Source organism: Microtus pennsylvanicus, chromosome 15 (assembly GCF_037038515.1).
Source record: "Microtus pennsylvanicus isolate mMicPen1 chromosome 15, mMicPen1.hap1, whole genome shotgun sequence".
Classification (NCBI taxonomy): Eukaryota; Metazoa; Chordata; class Mammalia; order Rodentia; family Cricetidae; genus Microtus; species Microtus pennsylvanicus.
The window spans coordinates 12,468,864-12,480,727 of record NC_134593.1 but is presented as its reverse complement, the minus strand read 5'-3'; the positions used below and the strand labels follow the sequence as shown (position 1 = coordinate 12,480,727).

Genomic DNA, 11,864 nt, shown 5'->3' with positions numbered 1-11,864 from the left:
CAAAAGACCCTTTACTGGGACCTGAGGGATCGTTCAGCAGATAAGGGTCCTTGTCCTTCCAGGAGCCATTAATTTCCTCTCTAGCAGTCACATCAGGTGGTTCACAGATACCTGTAATTCCAGGTCCAGGGTCCCTCTTACTCTCTTCTGTCCTCCTCAGGATCTGCACACAAATACCATGTCAACCCACTCTCACACTCATTATCAAAACTAACAAGAATCTTCACCTATGAAATAATTTAAGTAAAATAACCACTATAGAAAAAGAAAAGAAACAGGAGCATAATGATACAGTAAATATAAATGTAAAGGTTTTAAAGTTTTCAAACGCATTTTAACAATTGGAACACTCCTGCAGAGTCACGGTTTGTTCTAAATGTAGTTTAAAAATATGACCACATATGAAGGAAGTGGGTTGGGAAGCTAATGCAGGAGTGCTGCATCCTCAGTGACAGGGCCAGCAGCTGCTGTGCTGTCGCACATGGTGACTGCAGGGGACAGTGCACTAGAGTTCATAAAAATGGAGCAATGCATTTGAAAATTTTCATCATTAATATGACTGCTTGAGAAATGAGACTTGTAATGAAAAGAAAACACACAATCTCCTCAAAATTAACTTACTGTCAACCTTACACCATCTCAGTTCATCATTGTCTCCAACAGTATTGGAGCAACAAATGTCCCCTAATCTTATAGGGTATTTTTGGTGAAATTTTGACTGAGGTAAAACAAAAATGCTGTCTCGGAAAACTGCTGTTTCCCTCTGAACCAGGCTCCTTCTTTGGGCCGAGTTCCCCACACAGCACCAGTGCTGCAGGAGGATGCAGAGCCCAGTTGGTGCCTCAGCCTGATGACTGCATCTGTCCATTTACAGTAGCTTTTCTGGGGCTGAGGGGCAGCTACTTATCTCTTGCCCCTCAGGGTCATAGTTCTACTGAAGGAAAAGTCAGATCTTCTCTTTGCAAAACAAGAAAATGTTAACTAAGATCTATCCCACAGGAATGAAGCATTTTCCTAGATTCCACTTTCTTTGTTGTGTTGCCTTCTGGGAACATGCCAATTTCCTGAAGGTGTCTTAGCCTGAGACCATGGTCTCTTACTCTGCAGCCTCAAGTGGTTTGTGTCCAGTTTGCAGTTGTGAGTCAGGGCAGAGGAACACCCACCTCCCTCAGCCCCATTGTCAGGGGACTATGTCTGTAAGTTATTAGCTATTAGTTATGTGTGTTTTCACCCTTCCCATAATCAGTCTGAAGACCCTCCATGGCTGAGACAGGCTGGCTTCCTGGTGTGAGCTCCAGGAGGTGTTGGAGAGCATGGTGAGGGTGTTGCATATGCAAAAAGGACTCTGAGGAGCAATCTTCACTTTGATGAACTCAGATCAAATTCAATATACATCAGATTGATGAGAGATGTAGTTGTCAGTGTAGTCCCTTTTAATTTCATATAAAATATAGCATAATTTAGAAGTATTACCTGCCACTTCTAGGCCTTTCCCACAGATGGAGACTATGTCATACATGGACACCAGGGGGCATGAGGTATGAGCATTTCCTTCCAATTCCACTACCACAATTCTCCTCCAAAAATAGAGGGCACACCTGGGGATCATTTTTGCTTAATGTGAAGTAGAAATAAAAAGAACAACTTTAGTCTGTGTCTTTGAGGTAGGGAGTCATTCCTTTAGTTCAGATCTTTAATTCAGATGTAGTCTGGATCACCCCTTCTGCTAGAAACCTATATAAGGTCATAGAAGAAGGAAGCTTTTCCTCTATCTTTGTTCGCTCTTGCCCTGTTAGTACATCCATTTCTTCCCTGGCATTGGAGCCTACTTCTATAAGATTCCAGCAGACACTGCAGACCAGCTGAGACATCCAGTCTTCTGGACTGAGCAGGTCCTGATTTCATGGACTTTCCATTCATAGCCAGTCATTGTTGGATTAGCTAGAGCACAGCTTATAAGCCATTCTAATAAATCTCCTTTCAATATATAGACAGATTTATTTTAAAATTTCTGTTATTCTAGAGAGCCCTGACTAATACACAGGCATGTGGAGAGAACAGTCTAGAGCACGTTGGGTCTCATAACACTCTCAGCTCACTTACAAATTCACAATGGCCACCTTCCCTTAACCTTAGCCTTCCCAAGGTGCTTGTTCACTTCAGAGGATCAACCCTCATCCTCCATATCATCTTGACCTAATTTCTTGGCATGCTTTATTTCTCATATAATTGGGTTCAGGAGGGAAGAGCCATTCTTGGGCAGTGCTTAAAAAGTGAGGATTCAACTCCCCTTGGGTGAAGCAGTGAAAAGATTCTAATAAAGCAGAAAAATCTCTAGCTTTGGAAGAAGAAGGTGCTGAATGACTTCCCCTATGTCACAGGAGAGACTCATGGAAAGGAAACCTCAGCTTCTATTCTGTTCATAGAGAAATAATTAGCAAGGAGGCAAAGGCTGTGCCTGTGACATCAGTAGTCCCTTCTCTGGAAATTCTGTTGTATCCTGGAGTCTTCTTAGCATCCCCTGTGATGTCACTAGTGTTGTAGCAACACCAAGTGCCCTCAGGCACTTAGTTCAGTGCCTATTTGGTTTGCCTATAGACATGTCAAGATTGAGGAGTCTACTTGGGAGAGAGAATGGACAGCATGGAGAGACCACAATGAGGAAGAAGAAATCAAGCCCTCGGTCTCACTGGAAAACATAGAGAAATAAATGGTCCTGGGAAAGACACAGTGAGTTCAGGGCAGGGACTAGGAAGCTTTCTGAATGTGATGGTCTTGAGCCTTCCAGGGGTAGAGCTCAGGAATTGGGGGTTTCTGGGATGCAATAGGCCAATCTTGATTCTCTGACTTTCTAAAGGGCTGATCCACGCCAATGATTAACGATGGTTAGTTTGACAGAGTCAGGAATTGACAAGGCTGGGACCCCTCTGCATTCATTCTGAGTGGAGAAGGAGACATATGAATTAATGAGATTTCAATACCATCACTGCACTTTGCCCCACTGGAGTCCTTTAAGTTGTGTGCCAGTAATAATAGGGAATGGAGAGTGTCCTGGAAAAGCCTGAGGTTGTCATGCTGTGCGTTACAGCCACTAGCAGGACTGAGGCACCAAGTGCTGCTGTCTTCCAGTGACGCTAAGGTTTCTCACTTCCAGCTGTGGGTGGCACACAGATGTCCAGTTCAGACTGAGAGCTATTAGGTCAGTGTACCTAGGCAGAGACTGTCCCTTCCCAACAGCTCTGGGTGTCCTGGGCTGCCATAAGGATAGCTTTGTGAATCTGGGGACTATGTTCTGCCGTGAATGAATTCTCCATTAACGTGAGAGTCTGACACATCAAGCAAGTGATTTGGGCATTCCTACACTACCTGAGTGACTGAGGCAGTAGCAATTATCTCCAGGCTTTTGAAAGCACATGGCTGTAAAGCCAAGGTGCATCCTCTGCAGCACTGAATAAGTCTTAGGAGTTTGTCCTCTGAGTCACCTTGTTCAGGGAGACAGAGGAAACCAGGTAACTTCTTAGAGACACTCATCTCCCTACAGAAAGAAAGGGGAAGTGATGTCCACAGAAGGGGAGACTCAAGTTTGGTGTGTCATGTTTGATTGAGATGAGGTAATATGTAGAGCAGAGGCTGTCTTTTGAATTCTAAAAATGGGTGTTACTGAGATACCTAATCTTGTCTAACATGGTTTCAGTGTGATATAACATCTGAATGGACATAGGCGAAGTACCATAGCAGTGACACATTACATATTCTCCCCATGACTATGAGAAATTTGATTTTTAGGAAATGCCTTTGCATATCTCTGTGTGGTCTCTCAATAGCCATTCATGTTTCCTTGAACTTGAGTATAGGAATCACTCTTCATGGAAGTGTCTGCTCTTGTGTTGAGGACTCCCCTGGGGAGTACCAGTTCCTAATATGTCTAGCATGACCTGTCACATGTTGATTACACATTTGCTAACTTAGGATAGCTGGTATGTATTCTGCTGCAGTTTAGGGGTAATTTACATCAACTATGGGACTTATCTTTGTTCTGACAGGACACCCACAATCTTCCATTACACCAACTTATTGTAACAGCCTTGTAGAGCCTCCCTAATGTGCTTGTTACCTTCAGGGAACTGAACTTTCCTCCCCACAAGCATGACTTAATTACCTAGAAATCTTTATTTCTCATGCTATTGATTGGAGATCCCAAGAAGGAGATGAGCCACTACCTGGGATGTGTTTGGAAGTGAGTCTTCAATTTCTAGTACATGAAGTAGTGAGTATATTCTAATGAAGCAGAGAGAGATTTCTGACTTTATAATGAGGAGGCAATGAAGGTTTTCCTTTGTGTTTCTGGGAAGGGTCCTGGAAAGAGCAGTATAGTTTTCAGTGAATTGCAGAAGATCTAGCAGGCCGGCAGGTGAGGGCTGCTGCTGAGGACGCTATTATTGCCTTCTCTGGACATTCTATTGTATTCCGAAGAGTCCTTGGTAGTCTCTGTGATGTCACCAGTGTTCTGGGATCACCAAGTGACTGTGGGATAGCCTTTCAGTGCCCTTTAACATGTTGGCAAGACTGAACAGGCTGCTTTGGAGAGAAAATGGAGAACATGGGGAGAGAAGAGACGGGCAGAAGAAAGCTAGCCTTCAGGGTCAGTGTTAAACATGGACAAATAAATGATTCTGGGGAAGGCACAGGGATTCCTGGACAGGAAATGGAGACGTTCCTAAAGAAGATGGAGCTTGAGTTGAGCCTTCCAGTAGTGGGGGTTAGCATCTGGGAGATTCTGGGAAGCAAAATGGGCCTATGCTGCTTCTCTAGGTGCCCAAAGAGCATGTCCAGAGTACACGGTTTCTGATGGTTAGTTTGGGAGATCCACAAATTGTGCAAACCTGCAGTTGCTTTTCTGTGTGATCCTTAATCTCATCCTGAATGGGAAGGAAGGACAGCAGGAGCAAAAGAATGACTAATTATGTGTCCCTCTCAGTGTAGGTTGTTGCTGCCCTTCACTGTAGTGGATTCCTTCAGTTTCTATGGGAATCTGATGATAATAAAAAGGGAAGGAAACACCCCTGGCCATGAACCAAAGTCTCAGACATTCAGATGCTTTGGTCCTAGACACATTTAATCAGGACTTGGTATTTCTAAGCTCTAAGGACAGCAGGATTTAACGTGTATCACATCAGATATGAGGTGACACTGTCCTCCAAATCTACATGGTCAGGCTAGCTTTTGCCTTTGAGGAACAGGATACTGCATTAGGGAGTCAGGCACATGCCTAGCCATGATAGTTTAGGGCAGAGACATAGCTCATGGACACCAGGTTGAGGATAGCTTTTTTGCTTTTCAGGTACCTAACTGCATCTCTAGCATTTCCTCGGACTTTTTCTTGGGACTCATCATGGACTCTCCTTGCCTTATTCCATTCAAATACACAAGTTCACTCGTGTTTATATGCCTGAAGGGACTACTGGGGATGCACCATCCCAACTCTCCACCTTGAACTAGAACAACATGTACTCACTATGCCCAGTTCTCTGCTCACCATCTTGATACCACATTGGTAAGCCAAACTTTCCTGAGGATCATGAGTTTGAACCTCAGGCTGTCCTGGCACTTAAGCTATTTCATTAGAACACTGGAGAGGCAGCACTTGGAACCTGGGTAGTTGTGAGTTGGGACACAGGATATTTTGCTTCCTCCAATGAAAAGCAGAGCCTGTGGCCTGAGTTGCAGTTTGGGGATAGGAAGAGTAATGTATGAGCGCTCATAAAGCATTAAACGAGGCCTTGACAGGTGCTGGCCTGTAGGACATGCTAAGTCCTGTGAGTTTGTGGTGAGTCTTTATACTTGACCATCATGTGATTGTGTGTCACAGCTCCTGGCAGTAGCTGGAGGGGCCTGGCCCATTCATCCATCTCACTGTGACACTGCAAGGCCTAAAGCGTATCACTTCTCCTCTCTGGTCTTCATCTTTATACTATGAGACAGTGCCTCTTCCCTGCATGTCATGGGAATCCTGACTGTATGTGGTGGTGTGTGTGTGTGTGGGGTAGAAGTCATGTGTGTGTCGGTACTCCTGGGAGCTTGGGGTCTGTGGCAGGGCATGAGGAATTGCCATTTTCATAGTTTCCAGGGCATGCCAGTCAGTGCTGAGGCCAGAATTCCCCACTTTAATCAGCAGAACTCTTGGTCACTGTGCTCACCTTGGTGGAATATTGAAATCCTCTGTGGAGTTTATAAAGGCATCCTGAAGTTGGGTCATTGCTATGGAAATACTTCTTGTGTGCTCTGGTACTCTATACAGCAATAGGTACCAATGAGAATCCCCAAGGTTTTTAGATGTAGTTTCAATTTTTCTGGAATTTGGTTATTTTCTGGGTTTGGACTATATCTGACTGATGCTGGCTTGGCTACTGTGAGCTCCAGTCTTGTTCTTCTTGGGGTCTGGGACATTTTAGGGATGGTGATGTTTGAAATAAAGGATGGAAAATGGAGGTTGAATGGAGCTCACCATGTTTGGATGGTGGTTCAGTTACTTCCACAGCCTGTTCCAACGAGATCTGACTGAGCTTAAAAATAATGTACGTGTGTTGAAACTCAAGAAGAGAAAGCTGTGGCAGAGGAAGACTGCATTGTGAGAGTGCTGTGAGGAGGTGAAGAGGCTCTCGAAGGAGGTCCGTGAGAGGATCTGTGACCCCTGTGCTGTGCAGCAGGAGGTAGACTGAGGCGACGGAGGCAAACTGCTCACCGGTTCAACCACATAGAGACACACATGCAACCAAGCACCCACCCATCCGTCCAGACCCTCACCTACATAACATCCTATTGTTCATTTCTGTGATCATTCACAAGTCTTTCTGGAGTTATGTTCTTGAAAGAAACTGGATGATTGGCAAGCAAAGCCTCCTGCTCTGCTGGAAACTGTTCTCCATTGAGAGAGATGGATCAGTTACAAAGCACGCACCTACATTTCATCATGGATAAAGGGCTGCTGTGCAAGGAGCTGCTTAGGGAATAGGAAAGAGCTTTCATTGATGAGATCAGTGTTCTGTGGTTCATTTGCTTAGCAGAGGTCACCTGAGATCACAGATAGGAAGCAGCTTGGAAGGTCAAGTGACAGTGCCAGGTGAGTGGCGTTGTTAAGTGCCCAGTGCCAGGGCCAGGTAAGTGGTTCTCATTGTCAGATAAGGGGGTGTGGTCTGCTCCATTCTTCCTGTAGCCCAATGTGTTCTATTTCCTTTGCTCAACTCTTGATTCACACTGAAAGAATCCTGAATATCAGTTTGTCAACCCTGCTTTCTGTGGGGGGTCCTGGACAGTTCTCCCTGGAGTTTCTCCTCTGGAGCTGTCTGGGTGACTATATATGTAGGACTTTTGACAGGCTGAAGGTTGGGGTGACACATCTTAGGCTTCAAGAGAACATTTTCTTTAATCAACTCAACATAGATTGACTAAGTTGTATGCTCCCCTAGAATTTTTTAGTTCCCATTGGATGGATAATAGCGTTGTGGGTCTCAATTGAAATACCTGGTGTACATAATATAAATTCAACTGTTCATTCAGAATAATGTTCTCTTCATTTTTTCTACTGAATTATGATTTATGTTGTCTTTGTGATGTATGCATGCATGTGTAGATGAATACATTTGTGTGTTTGTTGCAGACTTAAAAAATGACACTTAGAGTTACCCTCTGTTTCTCTTTTCCTTATTGCTTTGAGCTCAAGTCTCTCGAGGACCCTGAAATTTTATGTTTTAGTGTATCTGCTTGGTCAGCACTCTTTGGATCTCCTCTGCTCTCTAAAGTGGACCTTCTGTATTGTTTTATCTCTTCTAATTGTTTTAAGTTTCAATTGCTTGTAAAGGAGAAGGACATAGTAGCTCTCTCTGCATTTTACACATATTTACTTTTGTGTGTTTTGTAATAAATAACAAAATTCAAACGAAACTTATTTTAAAAATGAAAAATAGACTTCTTTCCTTTCACTACACAGAACTAACACCACAGGAAATGTCTGGTTTGTCTCATTGACTTCACAGCATGGAATCCCCCAGTGCATCTCCTTGCTGACGGTGTTGCTGACTATGATATGGGCATGGTTGTGTCTTAGGACAGACTCCCTCTCATAGTTGTACAGAGATCTGCATTCCTAAAAAGCAATTCAGGTGACATCACTAGCCTCCTTCTGACTAACACTGGAGATGAATTCATATTATATGCACTGTAATTGTTGAAACTTTCCTGAGTATTGACCATGGGTCACTTTCTTTCACTTAAGCTGCCAAGGTCTTTTGTGGAGGTGACAGGGTAGGTTTAGTGATGAGACTATGATGGATCATCTTGGCACCTGTGGGGTCAGTGAATATCAGTATGGATAAAGTTCATGGAAGGAAAAGTAAATGCAGGCCAGGGGAGCAGAGTTTGACTTAGTCTAATAGCCTGTAGACAGCAGGGAGGACCCACTCCCTCCCGCTGCATCAGAAAAGGTTATGAAAGGTAAGAACCTTCTCCCTGGTTATTCTGGGTTCAGAAGTCTGTATGTGTGTGTTTTGTGTGTGTGAATCTATGTCTGTGTTATGTGGTACATTTCTGCATATCTCTGTGTGTGGATTTCTATGTGTGTTTGTATGTGTCTCTAAGTGTTTCTCCTGCCTGTTTCTTGTACAGTAGTGTCCTTTTGTGTGTGTGTGTGTGTGTGTGTGTGTGTGTGTATGCCCATGTGTAGTTTGAGTGTGGTTGTGTTGCCCGTGTTTCCTATATATGTAAGGATAAGTGCTTGTGTGAGTTTTGGTGAATGTGTGTTTATATGTGCAGGTATGTGTTTGTGAGCATCACTGTGTCTGTATTTCTGTATATTTATATGCTCACTTACTCATGAATTATCTTCTTTTTAAAAAATACAACAAAATGTTTAATGAGCAAATTCTTATTAGCAAATATGAAACTGTCACAGAGAGGAGGAGCGGGACAGGAGGGTTGGGGGTCAGGAAAAGGCTAAAGAATCAACTACTTAAGAAACCAGGGTGGAGAACTGGAAGGACCAAAAGCCAGAGGACGGGAGCTGTGGTCCTGCAAAGGGAGAGGGCAGGGCACTGAGGGCTAGACAACAAAATTCAAAATAGTTTGGCCATAAAATATAAACAGGCTATGTTCCTACCATGGGGAAAGGGCCGAGGAAAAGGGTGTAAGGGATAAGAAGAGGCTGTTTGGAACGGGGCTGTGAGGGTCCTACCCGCCCTGCTGTGCACACAGTCCCCATCCCTGTCCCTTCCCTCTGTGTCTATGTGGGCCTGTGTGCACTTGCCCAGTCCCCTTCCTGCCCTAGCCCCCCACCCCCACCCCCGTAATTGCTGCCATTTCAGTTGCTGCTGGCTGTCATTCGGCTGTCACTCCTCTGCCCATCATCTTCAGAGCGGAGAAAGGAGGGGGGGACAGGTGGGGGTAAAGTCCCCAGCCAGCCCTGTCCCCACCCTCCCCCAGCCACCTCTACCAGAGTCCCAGCGGTGGTAAGAGTCAGGGTCACAGTATTTTGTGACCAACACTCTGTTGGCGAACTGGCGGCCGGTTAGGCCCTGCATGGATTTCTGGCAGTCAAACACAGAGGTGAACTCCACAAAGATCTCTCCACAGCCAGGCACCTCGACGCCATCCACGGGCCGGGGAATCTCAATGGACTTGACCAGCCCATACTTGCTGCACTCGTCTCGCTCATCCTCTACAATCTCCTCGTACTCCTCATCATCCAACAGCTCTTCAGGCAGCACCATGTTCATGAGGCACAGGACCTCAGTCGGGTGACCGCCCATCTGCACCTGAGAGCTCATCAGGCCGGGCACTTGAAGGGTTACAGGTGTCTGATTGATGGTACGCAGTGTGGCATTCTTAGCTCCCACACTCGCCCTCTGGACAAGCAGCTTCTTGTCCCCTAGCTGCATCCCATTCAGCCCCGCAATGGCCTGATCTGTGACGTTGATGTCACGTACCCATAGAAGGCATAGCCCTTGGAGAGCCCTGAGGCACTATCCTTGACCAAGTTGAAGGCCTTCAGAGGCCCAAAGGACGTCAGCAATTCTTTCACCTGGTCATCATTCAGGTAGTTGGGCAAGCCCCCGATGAACAGTTTGTGGGCAGAGTCTGGAACTACAGTGGACACAATGCCAGGCACATGAACAGAGGGGTTCTCTGACATGCCAGGCAGTGGCTGATAGTCATGAGGCCTTCGAATCTTCAATGACTATACATGTTATTGCATTACACGGTGCTTGTATGTGTGCATTCATATGCATGTGTATGTTCATGAGTGTACGTGTATGTGAGTGAACAACCATCCACTGAGATGGAAGATGATGTCATCAAAGGCCATGGCCTGGGTTGTTTCATCCACTGAGTGGAACTCCAAAAAGGCAAAATTCTTGTCTTGATTAATCTGCACAGCCAAGACTGGGTTGCCAGGGGCCTGAGTCAATCACACCAAGCGCATCTGGGCGTTGAAGAAGTCCATCATAGCTTCCTCAGTGATGCCAAATGGGATGTTGCCCACGTAGAGGCGTCTGGCTTTTCTGGTCATCTGGCTCCCAACAACAGGCACAGGCGTTGGGGTCACAGCCAGACCATCAGGAGTCATAGTGGGGAGAAGGGCAGTGGCTGGAATCTGACCCGCAGCTTGCATGGCCTTGTACTTCATTGGGGTGATGGGCTCAAAGCCAGGTGGTGGCATGTCCCAGTATTTACGCAACTTCTTCTTCTTCTCATGGCAAGGGGAACGAATCAATCCACCGTGCTCCTCTTTAGTGCCTCTGGTCAAAGGTTTGCTTCGCCTTCGTCTGTCTAGGGAGGCACTGCGCTGGTCCCTGTTACGCCGATCTCAGCTCCGGCTCCTGCGCTTCTGGTCCCGGCTTCTAGAGCGGCTGTGGCTACGCTTCCGATGGCGGTTCTCCTTGTCCCGTTCTTGTTTATTTTCGTTGAGCTGCCGCTCAAACTGTCGAAGTCCGACATGCTTACACGGTCGCGTAGGGCCCTGTGCAGCTCTCGCCTCACCTTGCCGCCCGCCCGCTCCGGCTACTTTCGCCCCTCATGAATTATCTTTAATGATGCTAGAGCCCAATTATTTTGAAAAGTTTGTGCCTGCTCACTTTACATCCATCAAATATTGTATGCTGCTGTCCAGCTTTCTGCAAATCCACCTAGCTCTCTAGAACACAAAATTACTGTAATTCAGTCGTTTCTGGTATTTGTAGAGGAAAAATATTTATCTTCAAGAAAAGCAAATTCTGAGCAAATCAAAGGAATGCAGTACAGTGGAGGAGGCCACTGTGGTAAATAAAGGTGTCTGAGGGGCAGGATAGGCTTGCTGAGCATTTGTGTCCCTTCCCTGCTCTGGGTGTATGATGACTGCACACTCAATGGTCAGCTGGCTCACTGTGTCTTCTCTGTCCCCTGCTTTGTCCTCATATGCATTGCTTGCTAACATTTTCTTTCTACCTTTGCCTAACCTTGGCATAGTTTACCTTGGTCTTGCAGCTTGGACTGGAATTTATTTGTTGAGTGATTCTGACTTGGAGAGTTCTTTTAGCTGCATCTAACTCCAGCACATGTCCTATAGTCACACCGTGGTGTGAGAATGGCTGTCTTAGTGCACCCCATTTAGGGTCATGATGGTCTAAAGCACTCACCCTCTGCTGTATCTTAAGAACTCAGTTACTGCTTGTACTCAAAGTTGTTCATTCTGAATTAAAATCAGCCTCATTGAAATTTGGGAGTAATGAGGACCCTCAGAGATTGTTGGTGGTATAAAATGATGTATCACAGTGAGAAGCCATACCCAGGTGACCCAGTGATTCTAGAACATAAAGTAGGTACCCACAGAGAAG

General features: G+C 45.6%; 1 pseudogene; it reads right to left on the bottom strand.

The window, feature by feature from the left end:
• Nucleotides 1–423: 423 nt before the first annotated feature.
• On the bottom strand, nt 424–10,989 carry LOC142836076 (splicing factor U2AF 65 kDa subunit-like; annotated as a pseudogene).
• Between the last annotated feature and the right edge of the window lie 875 nt (nt 10,990–11,864).